The sequence below is a fragment of the Ambystoma mexicanum genome, chromosome 1q (genome assembly GCF_040938575.1).
Source record: "Ambystoma mexicanum isolate Mex_15411 chromosome 1q, UKY_AmexF1_1, whole genome shotgun sequence".
NCBI classification, from domain to species: domain Eukaryota; kingdom Metazoa; phylum Chordata; class Amphibia; order Caudata; family Ambystomatidae; genus Ambystoma; species Ambystoma mexicanum.
The window spans coordinates 646,886,825-646,909,486 of NC_090922.1; positions in this window are offsets into that span (position 1 = coordinate 646,886,825).

Here is a 22,662-nt window from a genome sequence, read left to right on the forward strand (position 1 = left end):
ATGATGACAAGTGAGTTGCTGGTAGTAGGGAGCTGTGACAAGGAAGATAGACATGGAGGTAGTGGGGGACTGTAACAAGAAATAGTGACATGTTGGTAATTGGAACTGAGATGGGAAAGAGTAGTTGGTGGTAGTGGGGTACTATGAAGAGGAATGGTGGTAATGGGGGACTATGACAGAACGAGTGAGGTGGTTGTAGTGAAGTATTGTGACAGGGAAGAGTGAGTTGGTGGTGGTGGAACATTGTGACAAAGAAGAGTGAGTTGGTGGTCGTGGGGTACTGTGATGAGGAAGAATGAGTTGGTGGCAGTGGTGTACTGTGACAAGGAAGAGTGACATGGTGGTATTTGGGGTTATGATAAGTAAGAGTGAGGTGGTGGTAGTGGGAGACTGCGATAAGGAAGAGTGGCATGATGGCAATGGGGGCTGAAAATAGAAAGAGTGAATTGGTGGTACTGTGGTAGTGGGAAAAGGAAGAGTGAGATAGTGGTAATGGTGGACTATTACAAAAAAGAGTGAGGTGGTTGTAATGGAGTACTGTGATGAGGAAGCGTGATATGGTGCTAGTGGGATAATGTAATGAGGAAGAGTGAGGTGGTGGTCTTGGGGACTGTAATGAGGAAAAGTGAGGTGCTGTTAGTGCGGGACTGAGACAAGGAATAGTGAGGTGTGGGTAGTGGGATACTGTGAGGAGGAAGAGTGATGTGATGGAAGAGGACGTTAGTACTTGTGGAGTACTGTGGTGAGGTAGAGTGATGTGGTGGTAGTGGGGGACTGTGGCAAGGAAGAGTGTGATGGTAGTAATGGGATACTGTGATGATGAAGAGTGAGTTGGTGGTAGTGTTGTACTGTAATGAGGTAGAGTGACTTAATGGTAGTGGGCTACTGTGATGAGGAAGGGTAATGTGGTGATAGTGGGAGGTTGTGAAAAGGAAAAGTTAGTTTGTCATGGTGGGGTACTGTGATGAGGAAGAGTGATGTGGTAGAAGTGGGGGACTGTGACAAGGAAGAGTGGGGTGGTGGCAGTGGGGTACTGTGACAAGGAAGAGTGAGTTTGTGTGTGACAGAGTGTGTTGATGCCCAGGATTTTTAAATGTGTTATTATCTAATTCAATGATGATGGTAATACCATCTCTGAAAGCGTAATCTGTTGATCAGATTCTCCTTATGTATTTATTTATTTATTTATTTATTTATTTATTTGCTTACTTACTTATTTATTTATTGGTTATTTGTAAGGAAGCCAGAAGCATAGTTTATACCTTTTCCTGATTAATCAGTATTCTGTTCTGCAGCGCCTCCTCTAACAGTGTAGCAGAGCAGGTTCAGAGGTCACCGGTGCCCCTAAAACAGCTTCAGGGGGGAGCTGCATTTAAGATATGCACCCCTGTACCACAATTCTGATGATTATAAGTAGCCCATGCTGATGGCAGGGTGAACTTTAACTATAAGCCATGCGTGAGTTAGGGCATGGCGAATGCTACTGCTCAAAATCATTGCAACCAACTCATATTGATCTTACACATGTGTCAGCCCTGCAGGCCCAATTCAGCTGTGGGTGGGTTACGTGTGCTCTCCCTAGACACGCTGGACATTGCCCTACTGATAGGAATGCAGCCTGCGGGGATTGCCTCTCTTTCTACCTTTGGTAGGGCAGGTAACACCCTTTCCCAGTGACATCCTCTCCACAGGCAGCTGGCCTCAGAAAAGGAATAAAAGGACACCCATTCACTAAAGGCTTGGTCTCACACCATGGCACTGCACATCTAAAGGTCTTTGATCCTAATGTGAAGGGAAGGAGCAGGGTTAGTGTAGACACAGAGAGCGTGGTACAGTGGTGGGAGGTTTCCACATTGTTGTTTCTCTCCCCTTCCTTCCTGTCCCCTCCACTTCCTCTAGCAGAAAGCACTTTGGGATGTGATGTCAGAAGGGCAGCGTCCATTTCTTTCAAGAACACTGCATGGGCACCTAAAGGAGGCTGATTCTCAGAGTGTTTTCCAATTGGACTGCAACCTTATAAAATAAAATGCTTCTGTGAATCAGGTCTTTAGAGTACAGATTCACCAGAGTCTATTCCCGATCAATCGCTCCCAGAACATTCTTGAGAATTCTCTTACATTTATGCACAGAGGCTACAAGCAACTCGTAGTGAAGTTGGCCATGACACAATATTCCCTCCTTCAGAATCTGGGTGCCAGCAGACTGTTCATTACACACCCTTCCATTTAATTGTCTTCTGTGTTTAAACTTAAGCGTATTTTATGAGATGCATTTGTCTTTCCAATAACAGGAGAAGGGACGCACCAATTAAAGTGATTCAATAGGCATGAGATTAAATTCACTTAACAAATATTGTGCAAGTAAACACTGTAGCAAGTTAAATAGGCCCCTTAAAAAGAATGCTTGAAGTCCCCTTAAAAGCCTTGTGAATTTAGTTCCCCATATTTCAATGCCATAAGTGATTAGTGGTGTAATTGTACCCTTATATACAGTAATTAAGGATGAGATAGAGTACCCACTATGAACTGAGGTGAAATTTGTAATCATCCCCGTGTTGGTCTGGCCATTATGTCAATCTTATCCATTTGGGGTGTCCACTTTAGATGCTCATTTCAATTTCATTATCATTTTAGGGCAGTTTCCAAAAACAAATCTAGATCTGCAAAATGGTGGATTTTAAGATATAAAAATTCTTGGCACCAGAAATGAATTATGGAAGATATAATTAACTTTTTGTGTGTAGGGTCCACCCGCTGTACAAAAAATAAAAAGAAATGCTGGATGGATTTATGACAAACCAACAAAGGATTTCCTTGGAGAGCTTTGTGCCCGACTTGTTTCTTATTTGATGCAAATGCTTCCAGCGATTTGGTCTGTGCGTTGGCCCTAAAGGAAAATGAATGGAAATGTGAAAAACTCACCCTCATGAGATTTTCCATTTCTGAGGGGCAAATAAATAAAAGCTCTTAGGCATAGAATTTTTGCAATTCCTATGGATGACAGGTATCACCTTAACTATAGTGAGACTAGGTCACTTTATAATATATAACAGACAAACAGATAAGCAGATGGACGAATGGCTAGAATGATAGTTATAACTAAGCGAGTAATGGCAGAATGCCGGGGGGTGTTATCGTGCGCATTGGGCAGGCAGGTATGCAGCCAATCCATGCTTTCGGGCAGCATGATGTGATCAAGTACCACCGGCTGCACTGGAAGTTGAGTGGAGAGCCTTGCTGGGTTGGGGTGCATACAGAAACTGGGGGATTTAAAAATGGGATGGCGTAGAACACTCTCCCTCTTTATTCATGCCACGCTCTCCCACCTAGTAGGATTGCGCTGGATCACTGCTGTTTTTTCATGTCTCCTAGTCACTGCCCAGTTCACCTCCTTGGAACTGATCTCTGCTTGCTGCCTCACTGCACTAGGTGGGTCATTGCTGTGGGTTGGAGGTTTCTTCTCAGAGAGTGGAGGAATAGATGGTTGTAGGCCCGTGAGGGCATGTAAATTAGCTGGAGGTCAAAGCTAGTAGGATGAATCAGGGTGGATACCTGTCTCAGGCCCAGGATCTTGTTCAAAAACCCAAAAATGAGCTGAAAACACAACAGCAAGCCAGTGAAGAGAGAGAGAGAGAGAGAGAGAGAGACAGAGAGAGTGAGAGAGAGAGAGAGATGGAGTTTGCTGCACTGCATAATGCATGCACTGAGGGTGCAGATACTGTAAGCCACCTTCAAGACCAATTGAATAATCAGACTATTCATAATAGAGGGTTGTTAGATGAAATTATGGCTCTCAAAGAGCAAATGAGGGAATTGGAAACGGAAAATAATCAGTCTATCATTAAATAGATGGACTCACCAAAACAGTTTGATGAAATGCACCAATGTTTAAGTACTCTGAAACAACAGAGGACACAGCTGATTCAGGAAAAAGACCTCTTGAATCAGCATACCAGCATCCTATTACAGAGGATAAATAAGTTGGAAATGGATGTAGAAAAGGAACAGTTAGGTTCTCAGGAACTGAGCAAAATTAGAGAAGAAAGGAATGAGCTAGAAAGGCATGCAAGACAAATAGAAGCTGGGCTATCAGAGGCAGCAAATTGTAGGGATGAGAAAGAGAAAGAGATTAGTCTCCTGAAGGAAAAACATCTTGAATATGCACTCAGCATACAAGGTTCACATAGGGAGAATAAATCACTCCAGCATGATGTGCAGCAAACAAATGATCAGTTGGCAGCTTAGAGCAGGGTGCATGTGATTAATCAGGCCTTAGTGTCAGAATTAAAAAGCCAGCTCTCTAAATACCAACAGGAAATAAGGACAACGAGAAGCAGGGGTGAGAATTGAGAATTACAAAGAGGATCTGAGGCATCTTTACCAATCAGAATATGGGACAAATATCACTGATCAAGGTGAGATTCACATCCTATCAGGGGCCTCAGGCCCTGACAACTTCCCTGCTATAAATGGGAACTGGCCTTGTGTATGCCACTGACAAAGAAAAGGGAAACATGAGACAGTTGGACTAATCTTTGTCTCAGAGAAAAATTGTGTAACCATAGATCATGCTACCATACTACCTAGGATTGATTACTGTAATGCTGTTCTAGGGGGTGCCAGCAAAGGATCCATCCATAAGCTACAAGTAGTACAAAATTATGAAATTCTCATGGCAAACCACTTTCCCCACAAAGTTCACATCTCAGAAACCAGGAAAGAGCTACATTGGTTGCCACTGGCTGCCAGAGTGAATTTTCAGATGGTCACCCTAATACACACATGTATATGCAGCAATGCTCCTGCATACGTTGGGCACACACTTGGTGCATTTTTTGCCAACAGAAAATGTATCACCACCGCACCGCCAATACAGATACTTTGGAGCGGCCATCTCATCATCCCATTTGTGATCACATTACCAACTAAAGCTACCAACCAGCCCCTCAAACTCCCAACCACCACAAAAAGAAACTGGAAAGCCGCCAAAGCAAGCAACCTAATAGAACAACTGCAGCTGACAAAACCTTCCACGAGCGAACTGGAGAAGGCAGACCTAGACAAAAAAACAGGCCCACTACATAAATGGATTGCTGATACAATCGAAAACATTGCACCGGAAAAACCATTTACCGCCTCAAGAAAAAGAGCACTGGCAAAATGGTTCACCCCACTACTAAGCACAAGAAGGTGGAACTAGAATGGAGGAAAGAATATGACCGAGGTGAGAAAACTCAGTTCCAGGAACAAATCCGATCATACAAGAAGGAAGTTCAAAAAGCAAAGAAAAGGCGCTATGATGACAGAATCACCAAAGCCACCAACACACAAAAAGAAATGTTCAACATCATGAACAAAATGATAAACCAGGTTGCGACAACACTCCAATAGCTTCACAAAAACTATGCAGCAACCTAGCAGACCATTTCAAAAATAAAATAATCAACATCTGACAAATCATACAAAACAGACCGACCAATCCTAACACAAAACCAACTGGATTCAATGAAGAGCCAGAGCACACACTCCAATACTTCCCACAAATATCAGTGGAGACTTTCGTCAAGCTGGTAAAAAACAGCAAGAAAGCAGGTTCGCCCATGGATCCCTGCCCTCCAGACATCTACAAATCAATCCTCACACAAGGAGTGCCATCAGAGTATTACAGAAGTCTCATGAATCTGTCGCTCACCACAGGGACCGTGCCACGATCCTTCAAATCATTGTATATTAAACCACTAATCAAGAACACAAGTGGTGATGTGGAAGACCTCTCCAACTACAGACCTATTTCAAACATCCCTTACCCAGAAAAACTCCTAAAAACCTATGTATACAAACTAACCGAAGAGCATGTAGAAAAACACCAGTTGCTGGACCAAGCACAAGTCGGCTTCAGACCTGCAAGAGGAACAGAATTGGCACTCCTATCCATCTGGGATGACCTAAAGACAAACGCTGACTCCAACACAACCTCACCCCTTATTCTGCTCCACCTCTCAGCAGCATTCAACAAAGTAAGCCATGACACCATCATCAAGAGATTACAAGCACTAGGTATTAACTAACTTAGCATTACTCTAGATAAAATCATTCCTAGCAAACAGAACAGAAACTGTCTGGATAAAGCCCTTCAAATCTGATCCACGAGTTTACGACTGCAGAGTACCACAAGGATCCTCACTATAACCACTGTATTTCAACATCTACCAGACTCTGCTAATCAAGATCTTCAAAAAATACAATCTTATGTGCTACAACTACGCAGATGACACTTAAATCATCTACAGAATCGAAGATGCACAAGAAGAACACTCAACTCTAGGAGAATGTCTCAAAGAAATATATGACTGGATGAACGCCAACAACGTAAAAATCCACCCAGGAAAGATGGAAATCATGATTATAACCAAAAACCAAGAGTACAACACCTACATGCCATGGCCGATAGAATTGGGAACCACGCACACACCATCAAGCGTAGTCAAAAACCTGGGAGTCCTATTGAACAATGCACTAACGTTGGAACCAGAAGTAAATGCAATAATTAAGAAATAATTCTCCCTCCTTAACTGAACCAAAAGAATCCTACCATTCCTGTCCTTCACCCACAAAACACTGACAATCATCGCCCTCATTATGTCAAGAATCGACTACACCAACAGCCTCTACCTCGGAATGCTGGAACACCTCCTGAAGAAACTACAACACATCCAAAATGCTGCGGCTAGAATCCTCCTCAAACTATCTAGAAGGGATCACATCGCACCAGTGCTAGAAATGCTACATTAGCTTCCAATCAAGCAACATATCACGTTCAAAACAATGTGCATAACATACAGGGCAATTAGCGGACAGGGAGCAGAATTCCTACAAAAGAAAATTACCATCAACAAGCCGAGACTCCTGAGATCAAGCAATGAAACCCGCCTGGAACCTAAACCATACACCAGAGAAAAACTTGGGGGCTCCCCTTTCTCCCACCTGGTGGCAAAAACCTGAAAACCTCCAGAAAAAAATAAGAAACACGAAACACCACCTAAAATTCAGAAAACTGCTAAAACCCTGGCTCTTCAACAACTCGCAACCAGACGGAAACAACTGAAACAATAAAACCGGAGACTGGAAAGTAGGGGCTGGAATGAGCAAAAACAAAGATAGAATTGTAGAGACTAACTAATGCAACATATAGACAGAGTGATGAGAGACAGCCTGGTCATGCTGAAACTAGATCACTGTATGGAAGAACCCTTGTCTAAATTTTGAAAGACACACAATATGAGTGTACGTTTCTCCAGACAACAATGCTAATAACCAACCCTACTAAAACCTCACCCTCCTCACACACCTTTCAAGCCCTAACTAAACACGACCATACCTCTTAAACCACAGCAACTCGCACACACTTCACCACACAGCAACAACACGCCGCCCAGAGCCTTACACAACAGCACACGATGGACTCCGACCGGATAGCACAACAAAAAGGTCAGCGAACGGTGTTAACCGAACTGAAGCTACCAACAGCACATCACATCTCCCTTGCTCTTTCGCCAAACTTTGTCCTACTAAAATTCCCTGACCTACCTGTCTTTCTTTCAGATCCACCAGAGCGCCAGGGTACAACTACGGTGGTGATAGTGCACAGTATAAATATTCTTTATCATTAACATTAACATACCTCAGGGACAGATTGGTTAGGTATGAGCCCAATATAGTCCTAAGGTCTAGTGATACAAAATCTCCTTTCTTGTCCCAGAATAAGACGGGCCAATGGAAATGGCAGATCCTTCCCGGTGCTAGCAACGTCTGGTTGGAATTCCCTGGCATTGAATTTATGCCAGGAAAGCATTCTGCCATCTTTTTGGAAGCTTATGAAAACGTTCCTTTTCAAATATTTCCTTCCTTTGAGGATCTTCCTGTCCTGTTTGATATTTATGTCCTAGGTGTCTGTGTGCACCCTAATGCCTGTGGGCTATGGCACGTAATACACAAATAACTAAATAAATACATGTAGGGTGCTCGTAGTCAGCCCCCGCGCCCAACACATTGTACTTAGGTTTGATTAGACACAATGTGCAGTGAATTTTGCAGTGTGTTGTTTGTATAGCATGCACGTTTCAATAGGAAATCAATATATATAATTGCCAAAGTATGTGGTACTTTTGCTTTTTGTAATAAATCCAGCCATGTATTGATCAAATAAAATTGTATTATTCTGTTCTTGTGGGCCCTGCCCCTTGAACTACTAAGAACCAGAAAGACATATATGGAAAGGGACCGACAGACTGACATAGATAAAAAGGCTGAGAGAGGAAGGCAAAAAGAGGTAGGCAGATAGTTGACTAGATAGATAGCAATAGCTAGACAAACAAGAAGAAATATACCTCTATATATGCGTACTCTGTTCTTTCATTGAAGTAAATTACTTCTTGTTCATTTTCTTCATTGCAACTACCCTGCAGGGATTAAATAGGTAAGTATATGCTGAGGGTTAGGAGGGCTTTGGAGGGTGGAATAATGTAAGGGGGGACATATGTAGGGGTCAGGGAGGTGACCCCTCTTATTAAAAGGGAAAACAAAGAAAATGCCACAAGGTCATAGATGCTTGTCCAAGAAGTGGTTAACTGTGCACCCACTAGGAGTCTCCAGACCTTTGTCTTCAGAGCATTGGAGAAGGGATGTAGGCAGATCAGACTTGAGACAAACATGGGAGAGTTATACAATCCAGAGGGAAATAGAGGAATGATTGGAGGGATACAGAAGGAATCCATGCAAAAAGATAAAGGTACACAGCGGATCAGGATAATGGCTAACTCATAATGCTGCTGAGAGTAGCATAGAGCCCAGGGGTGCAGTTTCTAGTGCTTTCAAAGGTTCTGGCATGAGTTAGTGAATTGCTGCATGGAGGTCTTGAATTGTGCTCCATCCTACCCTTTAAGTATGGCGGCTTGTATGTCTGTTAGGTGTTATAGGAATCTGGCAAACCAAAATGGAAAACAAAGCAATCGATCAGCAAGCTCTCAGAAGTGACAGAGTCCAGAGTACACTGTGTGCAAGGTGAATGGGGTCGACACATTGTGGGGGTGCAATAGGGCATGTAGACTGTCCCCCAGAGACCCATGCCTGCATGGCAAGGTGCTGGAGCCCGGGTGTCATAGGCATGCCATGTTGGAAATTACTACGAAATGCAGGTTTATCTCAAAGTGGCGCCGCGTTACCCACGCATCGCTTTAACTTACGGTTGCCTAGGCGACCGCTCATACACGCCGTTCTGCTTTCCAGAACGGGCTCCATTAACGCAGAAGGACTGTCCTGTTCCGTGTACACGGAGGTAAGCCAACAAGTGCTACAAGCTCCATTCTGTCCACACTTAAGCCTCATTGCCTCACTCACCGTGATCCATATCTCCCTTTCAGATCACGCTATTTCTGCTTTACCACAGGCCTCAGTTTACACGCCACAACGTTGTCCCCTGGAGCTTTGCAGCTACACGTTTGTTCTCTCTCTCACGCAACACCATTAAGGTAACATGGAACTATCCCATCTCCATTGTTTTTTTGCACCTTTTTAGTACCATTTCACTTATTCCTGTTTATTTTCTTTTTTCTATATTTCGCTCGCACCATGGAACTTTTCCCTGACTGGTATGTGTTAAACATTTGATATTTTTTTTCATGTCATTATATTTTTTTCGCTGCATTGTGTGTGGATTGTATGTATAATTGTAATCAGACTTGCCCTGAAGAAGGAAATTCCGAAATGCATTGGCCCTAGTCTATTGTGCATATGTGTTGCGGTTCACTCTCCTCTCACTAAGAAAGTATTAGTGACAGCCGCATTTATTTTTTGGATAAACTAAAATTCTGGGTAAACCCACGGATGACTTATTGTATTCATTCTTTTGAGCACTGATATACCTATGGATATAACGAAACCTCTTGAACTATATAACTTCACGCCCGATTCTGGGCTTTTGTGTGAGCGGCTGTGTGACCTAGTAGTTATACTCGGGCTCCTGCTTGTTGTTAGAATTACCTATAAAGCCACAGTCTAGGACTGAATGCGTCCAGTGCAAAGCTTTACCATCTCGTGGTTCTCCGGGAGCTGTGCCCAGTGGTTTATAAAGTGAATACTGATCACATTGCAGGGGAGTGTCCTTACAGAAAGAAATGGAGTAGAGACCACATGGGTTATATTACTAATAGGTACCCGTGTAGGCTGTGCTGAGTAGCAGACTCGAAAGCCTCCTAGATTTCATCACACAGTCCTATGTGATGTCATCAATATAATCTTGTGAGTGGTAAATTGGGTCTTCTTCATTTGGTCGTAGCATTTTGTTATTTTTCTTTTCTTGGCCACCCTTTGCAAATGAATAGGTCGACCCAATTTACCACTCAAAGGGTTGTATTGATGAAATTCCCATATAACCATCACAGAAAGGGATGTAATCAGTGAATCTTTAGGACACTTTAGGAGACATAGCTGTCTGAGGCCCATCAACATATCTACTTAACAATACAAAGTTGGGCATTTGTACAGTGCTAACATTCCAAATACGGGATATTAGCCTAGCTGCTACACACATAACAAAGGTAGTATAATGGATGGATACAGGTTGCCAAATAAACACATATACTTGATCCTATATTTAGAGTTATCAAATGATGCAAGTGTGCAATGAAGATTACATGAACGTACAGACTGGTGTGACCCTGAAAAGACGCACAACATACTTAAAACATCCCTAAAGACGTAAGAACTGAGATGAACTATTACAGATAAAAATAAACACAATAACGATTCATTTCTGTTTCAAAACATCTTCCCAGAGCGATACATGATGTTCACAGGAGCCCTCCATTTTGGCTGGACTGGACACTGCCCCTTCCTGAAATGAAGGCCTATGTCCACTGATGACCCTCTTCGGCACGACGCTTCACGCCTTCAGCCCAGAGCACCTATGTTTGTATTGCATGCATGTTAAATAATGAATGTACTGTATCTGCACTTGCCCTTTTTTCCTGCACGCCCCTACTTTTTACATCTCTGATCCCCATGTTCTCACTCTTCTCAGTCTCCCTCCCTAAATTCGTGTGTGCTATGAAGCACCTCTGCAGCTAAAGGTTTCTTACATAGCAGCAATACATACATGAATACATACATGCAAACATTGCCATCAAAATCTCACGTACTGCAGCCGGTAGGTAACATGTGAAGAAATACCTTCTGAAGGAAACATTATGTTAAAATACCTTAGAAGAAACACCTGCTCAAACACGAACTTTCAGAAAGAAGATTAAACGAAATTAAGAGAAGGGGAAGCAGTGGACATAGGGGAATATGGAGCCCCCTTTCCCTATGTAAAGGACACAGAGGAAAAACAAAGTAGAAAATATTGGCTAATGCATGAATAGAACACGTACAATAAGGAATAAAGTAGAAGGCGTTAAAGAGGAAACCAAAAGCAGGAACACCGATAGGCAAAGTAAGCAAAGAAGGTAAACAGGTGAAAAAATAGAAGGAAAACAAGGGAAAGTGAATGCATTTAGCGCAAAAACGATATTAATAAAAAGGACATTATTCAGAAGGTTGTTTTGCAAAAGGCATTTTTAAGATTTATATTTTCAAATGTCCCCATTGCCAAGTTTTGTCAAGACCTCATTCTTTTGACAGGAGTTACAATCACATGCCCGCGTACCCACAGCATTGACAATGCCTGCTGATGCCTGGGGGCAAGTGTTCATGTCTGCAGTTACACCTCCACGATGAGCACTGTAAGACCAGGTTGCCAGACTGCTCCATGTAACTAAGGACATCCTAGTCTAGCCCTGGGCTCTGTTTTACTTTAGTATTATATCAGCACATTTTAATCAGCTGAGTGACCAAAAATACAACTCCCATAATGAAATTGATGGAGAAATGAAAGCATAGGATTGAGACACATATGGGCCTCATTACGACTCAGGCGGTAAGGGGTTTACGGCGGCGTAAACAGCGCCGTCCCTTAGCGCCATGGAGGTTTTAACACCTGCTTTTAGCAGGTGTTAAAATCCATGGCGCTAAGGGACCTTGATGTTAATTACGCCACCGTAATTTACGGTGGCGTAATTAACGCCTTCCCCACTCCCATTATGCCCTATGGGGCAAAAATGGGAATGGGGAAGGGTAAATGGCGATTGGGGACTTACCGCCCCGCCAACCTCGGAATGGGGCGGTAAGTCCGCCAACCACCATGGCGTAAACTACGTTTACGCCATGGTGGTAAAGGTACGACCCAGGCGGTAACTTACCGCCTGGGTCGTAATGAGGCCCATAGTCCCCAGTGCCTTGCGTTATTTTGCAATCTTATTACAAGGGCACCTCCCGCTTCCCTTAGCTCCGAGATCATGCATTCCACATCATTATATGCTGTGTGCTATTTTACAACTCACAACATTATTTCATGCGAAAGGACACACTCAGCACTGCACTGAATATTTCCTATGCATAGCACAACTAAATCTCCTCACCGCCAATCATCAAAAGTAAACACAGATAATGGGCCTCATTACGACCTTGCCGGTATCCTGGCAGTGTTTCCGGCAGTCGGTCTGGCAACATTACCGCTGGATTATGAGTCCCGGAGTGATGGTGTAAATCCCCATTCATGGAGTCCATTGGGACTCCATGGGGGGATTTGCCATCATTACCGGTCCAGCAATACCGGTGCCAGTAATTACAGCGTTTCTTTGCCGGTAAGGCACCTGCCTTACCTCCAGCTTTTAGCTTTTAGCTGGAGGTAACTCAGGTGCCCCACCGGTAAACCTGTAGTCGGCCGATCCAGTAAAGTGCCGGAATACGTTAATACCGGCACTTTAATACCAGACCGGCTGACTTATAATGAAGCTCAAGCTCCTCAATAACAAACACATACTGTCAAATGCATTGCTTTGAATGGCCCATAAGGCAACACACTAACATAACAATCAGGCTGCAAGAGGGAGATAAAATCCCAAAAGACATAAAATACCAATGTTAATGTGCCAAGGAGACTGTTTTTTCCACAAAGCAAAAAACAAGTTTTCAAAGTCATGTAGAGGCTGCAATATCATAAATGCTAAACAAAATTCACAATGTAACTCACCCTTAATTACTGAGTTAGTTTGTGATTATAGAACAGTTACAGGGATACATCGTAGCAGAAGTGAGTGTACTCCTTTGGAGATAACTTGAACTACTTGTGTGTTGATGGATTAAGGTTCCATGAATGTTCAAACTTTTCTGAAATGTGTCTGAGATCATTTGAGGTTTACCCATGCGGGCCCTACTATCGAAGGCAGGTTTCGGCCATCCTCCAAATAGCCCTAAAGCAAGCATGATCTGCTGCTCTGACACAGACTGGAAGGCTTCTGCAGGGCAGTACTGCGTGTTAAACTCTTTTCTATCTGTTTTCGATCTCAAGCACACTTGAGCTAGAAATAGAAATATGTTTTTTCAATTTTGGAAGAGCTTTGGGTGGTGGTGGAAGCCATAGGCTGTTTTAAGCTAACAATGGACATATTGGTTCTTTGGAGGAGTGAGCTTTGCCAGCTTCATCCTTCCGAATGTGACCCATGAAAATGAGTGGGGAAACCGAAATTCAAAGCAGCAACCAGTAAATATGTTGCTATGTGAAGCAAATGCTCAGCGTTGAAGGAAAATAATACATCATTTTGGAGTTTTGTCACATGACTATGAGGATGCACCTCTTTGTATTCCCCCCATGCCCCCCCCCACCCGATCAGCTTGGTAGGGCTCATGAAAGGAACATTTATGCATAATTGTCAAGCCATTTTGCAAAAAGTCTACTACTTTCTAAACAGAAACAAACCTAACATCAGTCTTTTGCTTCCTTTATTTATTAACAACCCTTGACAGACTAGACAAATGGAAAGTTGTGCTGCAATTTGCATCTCTATTCCTCATCCACTTTCCACACCCCCCTTCCTCATCTATCATTAAATATTAATTCAGATCCTACCTCGACCAGTCGACATCTTGCTCCAAGATCTCTCCTTCACTTGCTCACTTCATTGAACTCACCTTTACTGAATTCTACTCTGCACTGTCTTCCCCTTTAATGACCATTACCCTCCATACTCCTTCACCCCCTCACACCCACATTCTAAACCCGAAATCTCCCCTACCCACCACCAGCAGCTTAAGTTGCTGGAACAAAGACTGAACTCCAGCTCTTTTCACTGCTTATAAGGACTCTCTCATATCCTTGACCACAGCTTGCTCATCACAGCCCGATAATCATTGGGAAAGTCTTGTTTACTCTCTCTACTCATACCCTCACAAAACACCCATAACCCTACATATCATGCTTCCTGCCAAGCACAGCTCCATTTCATCCTCTACGACCACCAATGACATTTTGTTCTGTGTCACTAAAGTCTCCAAAATATGATATGGGATAACTATTAGTCCACCCATCTATCTCTCCCATCCACTATCTGTACCCTCCTCCCATCTACCCCACACTGACCTCTCTATCTGACTTCTCCCACAGACCCACACTTATCTTTCACTCTGCAACCCATCCTGCACTCAACTGGACACCTTATCAGCCCTCACCTTTGCTCTTCGCTCCACCTTATCAATCTATCTCTCTCAAGTGGCATCTTCACAACCTGTTGAAAAAAAGACACAGTCATATCTTTCCTAAAGAAACTAAGTGCTGCTCACAGAATTCCCTCTTTCAGCAGACCTGTGTCTCTCCTTCCATACTAGTCTAAAATGTTGACCATCCCTCCATTCCTCAGACTCTTTTCCTCCTTGGCTTCAAGGACACTGTACTCCTTTGGCTTTAACCTTCACCTCTTTACTGATGATACTCAGATATTCTTATCCTTCCCCTCCTGCTCTCCCTGCAATCTTTGAAGGCATAACCAACTGCCTAACCACCACCTGCCAATGGATGGTTATTTGGTGCCTTGTGGTAAAGGTTTTAAAGCCAGTCATATTTCTCCCAGCCTCCAAAGCCAACCCCATTCTCACCTTTTCCATCCTGTCCCTCACCACCCCGACCTCAACACAACGACTCCATCATGGCTGGATACCTGAAACTCTACCATTGGTCTACCATGGTCACTGCCACTGCAGGAATCTTCAACTTGCTAAGCATTCAAAATATCTGCGTACATCTCTCTTACCACTCAACTAAAGTCATTGTGCCTCATTACGACCCAGGTGGTAGGGGTTTAACAGCGCCAGTAGAGCTGCTGGCGCCATTAACCCTCTACGGCCTCATTACGAGGTCTGCTCGCGGGTCTTGGTAAGGACGTCTGGTAAAACCAGGCTTCCTTAGCGGGACCCGCTAGCAGACCAGGATGCTAACAACGGGCCTGTCATTAACGGGCCCGTTGTTAGCATCCGCCCCATTCCCATTGAGCCCTATGGGAATGGGGATGTACCGGGTCCGGGTCCCGGGAAAGGGAATTACCGGGCCCTCCAAGGTCAGAATAGCCCGGTAATTCCCCATTCCAGGAACCCAGACCCGGTACCCGGTACCACTCTACTCTTTTGATTCCCTCAACAAGATAATTAACTTTGTGACATGCACCATTTTCAAGTTATACAGATGCCCTCCCCCCACACCTCTACCTACCATCTACCTACAATTACCACTCTGGATGGCTTTTCATGCATAATCACGCTCCTCTTTAAATTCCAGTTTCTCATTTCTAAATATATCCATGGTCTTACACCCAGGGATTGAAGTGAGCGGGAACGGTCGAGAACGGTGTACCACTACTTTTATTTGTATCTGTTTACCATTCCTCTATGTTTTACGACCATATTCACCATTCTATATAGAGGATTGGTCCATTCATATCCCTGCGAAATTATAAGGTTCTAATAGGAGCCTTAGTTACTAGTCACTTAGACTATTGCAATGCCCCAGGTGCAACACATTGTCACATGATGCACTATGCTTCCTCCTACGCTCTTCCCTGCCGAGACCACCGTTCCACTTCTTTGTTCGGTACACTTCTACCACTGCTTGCACCCCCCCGCTCCCTCTTTAAATGCACTTCTCTGTACTCTCCCTCTCAAACACTACAGTGCTCCTGTCTTCACAATATATCAGTTCCCTGACCCCCTCATGCCTCCTCCCACTTCCAGTCCTTCTCCATACTTGCCTTACTCCCTGGAATGTTATCGCTGTGCCCATCAAAGTCTTCTCTTCAGTGGAACTCTTTAAAAAAACAAGGCTCATGCATGCTGCCCTCAGGACTACTCTATTCCATTTGTATACATCTACATGGTGCCCTCAGGCTCCACATCGTTATGCCCTTCATTCCCTGTCCCTGTCTCTCTATATGTTTCTGCTTTTACCCCTTCACCACCTGGTATACAGTATCCAATCCAGCAATGCTCTAATGTAAAGGTGCCTTACCCTAGCACTGCCACTGCTCTCTGTTAATGAGTACTTCATTTATGTTAAAAAAAAAGTCATATAGGCCCTCATTATAAGTGAGCAGGTCTGGAAATAGAGGTGCCGGTAACAACGCTACCAGTGCCTTTTTGGTACCAGCTCACTTCGAGTGTGCCGGTAGGGACTGTGAACTACTGGCAGGCCTGAAATGCCAGTAGTCCTGGCCCCTACTGGCAGGTTTTTCACGAAAGCACCGGCACCGTTAATAACGTTATAATGTTAATGTCTCATTTCACTACTTACATTAATACTAAAACTAAATTTATAGGCATGGGCTTACTTTAAAAAAATGCCATGAATGTGAGTTGTCCAGCACAACCATATAGCCCACAGGCACTTTTAAGACGTCAATCCTTTCTGCACACCCTTATGACTTGTTCAGACATGCAGAAAACAGCCATGCATTTTGCACACTCATTCCACACCAATCCTACCCAATTGCCCCCAGCCCTCTTCTCACCTAGGAGTCCTCTGCGGGTCAGATCCCCATGCCACCCAGGCTATACGTTTACCCTTTGGGTACCCATACACCCCCTACAGACGCCTGCGATGTGCCCTCTCAATGAACTGCTCATGCAGTCGCCTCCTACCTGGATAGCTCCCAATGGCCAACAGATGCGCCTTTCTTATAACTCGTTGCATATCGCGTTATACTTTGCAGTGGATCTAGAGAGTGCTGTTGGATGACACTGGGGCAGTGGCGCTATCATGACTTGCTGAGTGCACATTTGGGAAAGGGAACGGAAGTGATAATGTCCTGTGGGGGCGGGGGAGGGAGTTCAAGTTGTTTTCCTCAACTGGTGGAAGCCTGGTCTTTTGCAGTTTTTTTTTTTTACATTACAAATGCAATGTTGCTATACTAGCAAATAGGTGCACTGCTTTCCACCAGTTCACCCCGATGTACTCTCAACGTTACATTTTATGGGAATACTGACAGACACATAGACACGTTAATTGACTCATCCTTGCGAGACAGCTATGAAGGTTGGCAGATCGACTGAGAGACAGATGGTGGAATTCATGGGCGACTATAAATACAGAGAAGACAATTTTACAGACAGACAGCTATATGGATGGATGGATAGATGGATAGATAGACAGACAGACACCAAGACAAAAAGATAGTACGACAGGTTGACTGATGCACATATGGTTGAATAGATGGATGACTACATATACAAAGAAGACATTTTTACTGGAAGACTCATAGATGGAGAATGGATAGATAGATAGATAGATAGATAGATAGATAGATAGATAGATAGATAGATAGATAGATAGATAGGCATGAGGGATAGATAGATAGACAGACAGACAGACAGACAGACAGACAGACAGACAGATAGATAGATAGATAGATAGATAGATAGATAGATAGATAGATAGATAGATAGATAGATAGGTTGGCAGGACTTTAGAGGGGGTTTGATAATGACACACCTTCATTATCCTACTCCCTCTAGCGTGAGCAGCAATAGACTGCCCAATGAGCCACGACAAAGGTCAACCTACGTCCCTACTGATTTCGGAAAGGGCGGGTGTCAGCTCGTTTTGAAACTCTGATCCCCCGGCCACTCTAAGCCTCTGCACCCATTCTGTCTAGTGGCACCCAGAAGGCATGCTTCGTCCAGCTGCAGCTGCCCTGGTGGCATGTGATGAATGGCCATTGTTTATTCGAGCTATAGCTCTGCCCTCTCGGTAACATGGCCCTCTGTCTGCACCCAGAGCCGCATGACGCGGCCTATCGTGTGACAAAGAGTATTTACTCGCGCTATCTCGTAAAGAGAGATCGCCCGCACTCGCTTGTGCGGTTATATTGTACCTGCGATTCTAGCAATAATCTTTACTGCTTCTTTTAAGTTCACCACAATGGCCTCCTTTGGAGCCTTCCCCCTGGTGTGTGTATCTGGCCCTTTAATGATCACCCTTTATGACCAGTCCAGTCTTTAATTGGTAAAGTTTCGCTGGAATATGTACACCTTCCATTGTCAACCAGCACCCTCTGTGATGCATGCTGTCTGTACATTAATGCTGGGTAAACGCAGGTGTTTGCAGACGGTACCCGGGAGTGTTATCATCTGTTTTCAGAGGTCGGTTTCATTGCTGCTTTTTCATTGTTTCGTGGAATGAGTCAGGCACGAAGAGGTCACAGCCAGCAGCACGGGCCCGAAGCGTTGCTCTGCTATAGGGCCCACCACGACTTCCTTGTACCTCGTATCCCTGAAGTCCTGGATAGCTCAGATGTGTATGTGTCTAGTTTGGCTCAGGTAGTATAAGTCAGCCCATTAGATAACTGAGTGTGTACAGAGCCTGGTGCAAAGGCCCGACGGGCGTATCCCCCAGTGTATCATCACGGAGAGGTCGAGGGCCAGAGTACCACTGTGAGAGGATGATGAGCACACCTGCATCTTATAACACAAGTGGGGGAATCATTACCATATGTAATGGCGAGTAATGTCGCAGGCAGTGGACAGATGTTAAAGTGAAACATGTACATTCCATTCAATGGGCCTTTCTCAATAGAAGAAAGTGCACAGTGCAAATAAACATTAATCATGAACACCCAAAAAATGATGCAAGGGAGGAGCACTCCCTATAATGTTGCTGGCAAAGCAGTAAAGGTGCATACCCAATGGTGTACCAGGTGCCAGAGCAGTCCCTACAGTGCGGGGCGATCTGGCACCCCATGTCTGGGAGGGGACCCACTTCTGCCCTGACTCTTACTAGTCAGCGTTAGCACAGGGCTGGGGTCGAATGCGGCTGGCTGGTGGCATTGGAAGGGGCACTCCACCTCGGATTTCCCTAAGCATGTCAGACAAGTACAAGGAAGATTTCCCTGTTTCCTGGTTCCTGTCTGTGTGAAGCGCGGGAGCCGGAGACCTAGAGTGAAGACGGAGCATCGAGTTCGGCAGTCCGAAACTGGCCAGGAAACTTGCAAGACAGCCTTTTACAAATGTGCACATGTACTGCATGTCTGTATGATGCATGTGTATGTATATATGTATACATGCGTGTGTGCATGTGAATGGTGTGTATGTATGAGTGAGAGTGCATGTGTTGTGTGAATGGGAATGCAGTCTGTGTGAATGTTCTAGGTCGTGAGGGTGGACAATGCATTTGTGACATTTCCTTAAAGGGAAATGGCATGTTTTAGTGGCACTATTGGACACAGCCAACTTGATAAGTATTATTATGTGACTAGAATAACATTTTGTTTCATCCACTGTAGCCATTTCTAACTGTGGCATCATATTTTTTAATGGGCATCTATGATACTGCAAGCATGATAAGTGTTATTATTATGTGGCTAAACTAGCATTTTGGTGCAAACAGTCTAGACATGTCTTACTGTGGCATGGCATTTTGTATAAGGGATTTGTGATAAAGCAAGCATGGCATATTTTTCACAATTTCAGTGGAGGAGTAAATCACAAAAAAACATTGCTCCTCCCAGGAAGGGCGTGTCGAAGTGAAATTATTATTTCCCAATTTTCCATAAAATGTCAAATTCAGAAATATATATGTTATACAGTTAACTGAAAAGAGAAGGTAGTTGCCATGTTGTGAAGTTTTTAGTAAAGACTGAAGGTAAAAACCTGTCATTTTGAAATAATGCATTTTCCTCCTCCGCCATTATGCATAATACAGACCTTAAAACTCCTTGCCCTATCAGATGGCAGTAGGCAGATAAGTGGGAGGGGAGAAAGAGAGATGTTCAATCTCAGCAAACAATGTGGGAGGTTTTCTAAACTAACTGCAATTAGAAACATGAAATCCTTTTTGGGGCTACAGGCTACTTTTGTCAGTGGATAGATTATGCCACAATAGTGAACCCATTGCAAGAAATTATTGTTTGATAGGTTATTTACAAAGCTCTTAATGCCCAGAGGTTTCTAAGTGCGGTCCCGGAGATCGAACCTCCATGTCGTCTTGCTTCCAAGACGAGCATGTTGCCGCTGAGCTATTCTCCTGAGATAATGGGCTTCATTAGGACTCTGGCGGTGACGGTATGAACTGTGCCGGTAAGGTACCGGCACTGTTCATACTGTCCTGCCGAATTACGAGTTCTGCTCGGAGGTTCCTGACGGCACGCCAGGTCTTACATGACTGGCTGTGCGGCACCTGCGAGCATAACTCGTAATGCCACCGGCACCGTTATGAGGACAGAATGGGGTTTGGGAGCCCGGCATTACCGCCACCCGCAAATGGCCCATTACCGGCCCATTCATCTCGTAATGAGCCGGTTATGGCCCAATCGTGGGAGGCGGTGCCAGTAGCAAGCATGGCGGTAGCCGTGCCTGCCATACAGGCACGGCTACCGCCATGCTCGTAATGAGGCCCAATGACTCATGTAATATGTGTCTGCACCATTAAATGATCACACACATAAGAGAAAACATTTGTAGAAATAAAACAATCCTTTGTCAATTTGCCTGTGTTTGGGTTACCCAAATGCCAAAGCCATTTATTTTGTATTGTCATGAAAAAGAGAAACATGCACAGGCATTGTTATCTCAAAAGCACATTGATAAACGCCAACCCATTGCTTACTATAATGCAGTTTTAGATCCACTAGCAGCAGAGTTCCGACCCTGCTTGCAGTCAGTGACCACTGTCACACAAGCAGTGCAAAGCTTAGAGATTACAGTGCTCCTCGGATCATCCCTTAACAGGGCAGTATCACATGAGGCAACTGCGCTGTTACGTGTGGCCAACACATCTTTTTCAGCATCCATTCTCACTAAATACAAACTCAACTTACTAAATCCAATCAATGTTACCCTTGCACCATGTTCAGTGTTAAAGCCAGCCTTTCTTTTGCCATGTCCCACAATTGTCTATTTACTATGAAGGCACTCACTAAGCCATGTCAAGATTTGTCAGAAATCCCATTATCAAATCCTATCGAGAGTACTAAGCAGATGGTTATTATTTAAGGGTTATAAAGGGGTAATTTAAAGATGTACAGTGCATACTGTAATCAAAAGTGGTTAACTCCCAGTTGGGTTCTTAGCAAAAATAGCTGAGCTTGTTGCCTTGACATAGGTGTGCAGTATAGCAAAGGGCTATCGTAACCATTTTTACAGTTTCCAACTGCTCATTTAGAATTGTGCATGGGGTACTCGGGAAACAAAGGGGTTTCATGATGGTGGCAAGTACACCAATCAAAAATTCACAACATGGAAATGCCCTTCCCAAATAACTTTTATTGCCCAATGAGTTAGTGCAGCAAGCCCCAAGAGCTGACATCAGCCAAGGAAGTGTCCTTGCAGAAGAGACAGCACAGTGCTTCTCTTTCCTCTCCTTCGTGATCATAGATGTTAACGCAACAGAGAAAAGTGGAAACTATTGAAGTACCTTACACAAACTTGAGGAATTGGCACAAATTGAAGAGGCAGCAAAAGACACTGAGGACAATGCATGAAGCAGGGCAGGGTGTATCCTTCACAGCAACATGTTCTGACGATTGTGTGAAGGGCATTTAGATGTTCTCAAAGTGCTTTGGTTTTATTTTCAATGCCTGCTTTATGGGATGGCACATGTTGTGAAAAGGGGGAATGTAAATCAACTATGGAAAGAGCGGTATGCCCCCGGTCATTTAACAAGTGGCAGATCTGTTATGCCAAAACACAAGAGTGACAGGGGATACCAGGAATATCTAAGTACTGTGACCTGGCCTGGATTGAACATATACGAGGTTAACATAGAAGGTCAGAGTACTGTTGTGTTCAGGTGGCAACTGCTGGTGTAATAACAAAACCTACATAATCATACTAGTTACTCGGTGCACAAAACAACCGTAAAGTCCATGTGTCTTTCAATAAACAAAACTCTGAGGTGAAACAATTGAATTCAACCCAGTAGACGCTCAAATGATTAAGTATTTTTTATTTATTAGAATTTATTAAACAGATCACTAGAAAAAGGGTGATTTCCTAATAATAAAAACATACAGCAATATTATTATCAAAAGTATTTTGTATTGATCAATCCTTCCAATTCATTATTGGACTGATCTGATACATCATTCCCATCTAAAAACCACATCCAACCTCACTTCAACCATACCACATACATACACAAGCCATTAAAAAATTAATTCGCAATTCATTCAATGATAAAACAATATACCATCAATAAAAATCAAACATTCTAAAACATCATTATACAATGTCTAATCCGTTGTTAATATGAACC